Source organism: Corvus brachyrhynchos, unplaced genomic scaffold (assembly GCF_000691975.1).
Source record: "Corvus brachyrhynchos isolate BGI_N302 unplaced genomic scaffold, ASM69197v1 scaffold62, whole genome shotgun sequence".
NCBI classification, from domain to species: domain Eukaryota; kingdom Metazoa; phylum Chordata; class Aves; order Passeriformes; family Corvidae; genus Corvus; species Corvus brachyrhynchos.
The window spans coordinates 2,247,783-2,251,592 of NW_008236629.1; positions in this window are offsets into that span (position 1 = coordinate 2,247,783).

Below are 3,810 nucleotides of genomic sequence, written 5' to 3' on the forward strand. Positions count from 1 at the left end.
GATTTATTATTTTTTTTTAAATGGAGTGTGTCAAAATGAATCATTCATGGATGTCTTGGTAGGTGGGTGGTAGGACAGGGAACTCTGCCTGCCTGTAAGAAGACTCCTGGTCCAGTTTATGATGTTACACATCTTGCTCTGCTTGCTGGTGGTTTGTGTCTGCGGTGGTAGATTGCTCTGGAGGGTGTTTTTGCACAGGAATGCTGGTGACTTTTGTTTCTGCATTCCCCATCGTGGCGGAGCTTATACCGAACTTTGTCGTTATTTCCTCTTGTGCACTTGGATCCTAGTAACTTAGAGCACTTTTAATCAGCTTCCTTGTTTATTTTCTTATATATACACATGAACAAGTCACTGCTGGCAAGTCTGTTTCCACATATCTGCTTTTGAGTCCTCACTTTAAAATTGTATTTTCTACCAGCTCTGTTTCTCGAAGTGAGAAGAGAGCCAAGCAAAGGATGCCAGCCATAGGACTGGTTTGTGAGTGCCACACTGACTCATGAGACAGCAGGATGCTGCAAAGGATGGGGCAGCAGAGCTTAGTTTTGGGGCAGGCCAGCCTATATAAATAGCAAAGCATGGGACCAGCCGTGGTATTACAGACTGCAAAAGCTTCCTGCTGCCTCCCTGTAGCAGTTGTTGTGCCTGCAGTATCAACAGTCCCTGTGGGTCAATGGAGCTTGCTTCTTTCTGCTGCCTTTCCTTCCCAGGGTGTCCTCATGGCCAGAGTGGCTCAGACAACTGATTCCCAGACTGTCCCCTTGAAACTTGGAACTTAATTTTCCTGAAGGTCCTGTGATACAGAAGGGGAAAATTTTGAGACTTTATTTTAAGTTACCTTCATCTGTCTGAAGTCTGAGTCAGGTTAAGGACAGGTGAATTGTTTCTGTGTGAATTCATAGTAAGAGAGGTCCCATCTTTGTCTTTATTTGTCAAAACTTGCTCTGCTGCTTGACTTTGTGTGTAAGGTGGCCTCTGTGCTTTGAAGTGGAAAGGGCAGGGTGGATGCTGGAGTGGAAGTAGACGAGGCATCCACCACCAGGGACATCTGGATTGGAAAGGTAACCAGTTTTGTGTGCTGGCAGGGATTTGGGGTAAATGACCTCTCTGAGACCAAGATGTGGTTTTGGCTGACAAAGAGAAGGGCTTCCATTGTTCCCTTCTGGGATGCAGGTGAAAGAAATGCACGTTAGCAGAAAGTAGAAGTGTGGAACCATCAAGAGAGATTGACTCAGCCTTGCTGGTGGTTTTAGTACAATAATAGATGTGCCATGGTTTCACTGTACTTTTTAAACAATAAATGTGACTTTTTATGAAACACAATGTGAAGGAAAAGAGTAGGTGCCTGTGGCTGGCACCAAATTTACAGATGTAAAATTGTATTGTGTTAATAAGGGAGTTTAGGGTTTTCTTCATTCTGTGATCACGATCTCTGATTCTGCAGGAATTTTACATACTTGTAAATACATCAAATTGAGGAGGAAATAAAATGGACAGCAGTAAATTGGTAGGGTCCTTTTAGATAATCAAATTCTGTTTTTCTTTATTTGCTTTTCTGTGGTGAAGGCAGATATGGGAACTCGAAAGTCTTCTTGACACTGCATGTTCTATAATTGCCCATTTATAACCAACTTTGGAATTGGGTCCATGGCTTTCCTGCTACATGAATTCTATTTCCTAAATTCTGGTGTTCTTTTCATCTTCTTGCAGGGTCAGTTGCTTCTTCTAATACTAGGCCTGAAGTTCAATACCAATAAAAATGTCCTTTTTCTGGTCAATTCTGTTGTGATTTTTTTTTTTGCTAAGTAGGCTGTGCCTGGTTAACTGAGGTCTTTGATGGTTTCACCTTCTATGGATTTATACTTTTTGACTTTATAAAGGGGAAATGTGGGAATTGTAGCCGCAGTTTCCTTCCTACAGTCTTTGTAAATGTGTATCTTCAACAAAAAAAAAGTTCTTTCTTAGGGGAAGTTCATTATCTGTGGTTCAGTTTACATAGCTCTTTCAGGGGAATTCACCTCTAGTTCCGTGCAGCTGGGCACCGGGGAGAAATGAGCAGCCCAGCTTTGAGGTCAGGATCTGGCCTTTTTAGCTGGCACACTGGGCATATCACAGACACAGGCCTGGTGTTCTAAACTCAGAGTTTCTGACAGATTTTGTATCTGACAGCTGAGGAGAGGAGACCGACGTACTCTTACATGAGGTAAAGGAGTGGCATTAATATTTGCAGAATAAAAGCTTTGGGTTTTTTTGTTTTGTTGTTGTTGGTTTTTTTAAAATTTGTTTTGCATTTTTTCAAGTGATAGACTCAGTTATTCTAATTAACCTTGGACTTGTTTTAAGACTTCTTACAACCAACTAAAAAACCCCTCACTTTATTGGTGCTATCAAATTGAACATGTTCACTTGAGTGATCAGGGATAAATTAAATGTATTTCCACATCCATTTTAAAATAATTGAAACTATCCCTAAGCACATGCAAAGCACTGGTAGATATTGGTATTGTGAATGTGTTAACTGAAATCCAATTTTAAGACATAATTATGGGAAAGGACAAGGCTGTAAGATCTGGAAGTGGATCTGTTGGGCCTTTGTTCTGTAATCTCCATAACCATGCAGGTAATTGTATGTGTATGACAAATCTAAACAATACACTCCTTTGTCCCTATTAAAAAAAAGAAAACTTTCCTTTATCTATAACTTATCAAGGACTTGCATTTGGACATGTTAAAATTTTGGGGAGGTAGTTCCAGAGAAAAAAAAACCTAGCCAGTTAACAGAAACACAAAACCCCCATTCTTTTATGTGTTGAATCCATTTGGAGACTGGCCTTTTTTCCAGCTTAACAGTTAGAGATGAAATATTGTTATAAAGTGTTTAGCTGTTTCTTCATAAGAAATTACTTTAATGGCCAAATCCTCCAGCACTGTTTTAGTGTATTTTTATCTTCTTGTTGTCTTTTTCTCCAATGATTTTTCACTATTGCTGAAGGGTAGTTGATCTAAAATATAAATGTCTTAATATATTTTTATGTGGATTTAAGACTATATAATGCAAGTGTAATTGCTTTTGAGCTTTTAGTGTGTGTGCCTGATTCCTCTGTGACACTCTTGTTTCTGATGTCTGCTGTGCTTTTGTAGTAAAACAGCCACATTAAAGAAGCTAATAATCAGCTCTCTATATTCATGAATTTGAAGGCCTAAAATGCTTGGAAAAAAAAGAGCTAAATCCTTAACTAACTTTATAACGTGCTTTAAAAAACCACCACACACCCAAACTAAAAAAGTCTTCCAACAAGCTATTATATCTTTTCATAATTAAAGGATATAATTAGTTTATTGTACTCTGAATTAAGCTGACTTTTTCTTTCTTGTCCATAATATTTTGCGGAGTCCTGCCACTGCTGATGAGAGTGCATGTGCTGAGCTTTAGCCAGCAGCAAATAGTTGCAGGTGGATGCAATATCTGGAACAGCCTTAGGCGATACTCATTTCCCAGTCCTACAAGACAGATCCACGGTATGTGGTTTAACTGGTATTTTTTCAACCATTGTCTTCTGACTCAGTCTTCGTAATTTTACATGTATCTGTTCAACTATTTCCTGGTTCAGTGTGCGAAGCACAACACTGCAGGAGGAATGAGCAGAAGGTCAGAGCTGCTATTTGTTTACTGCAGAGCAAGCTTTTCCCTCTCCACTGATAATGGAGTCTAGTTCTCTTTATGGTGAAATTGGTTAGGACTTCATCTAAGTGGTGCAGATAGTTCTCTTCTAAATTTTGAGCAAAGTCTGAGCAGCCGACAAAAAAAAA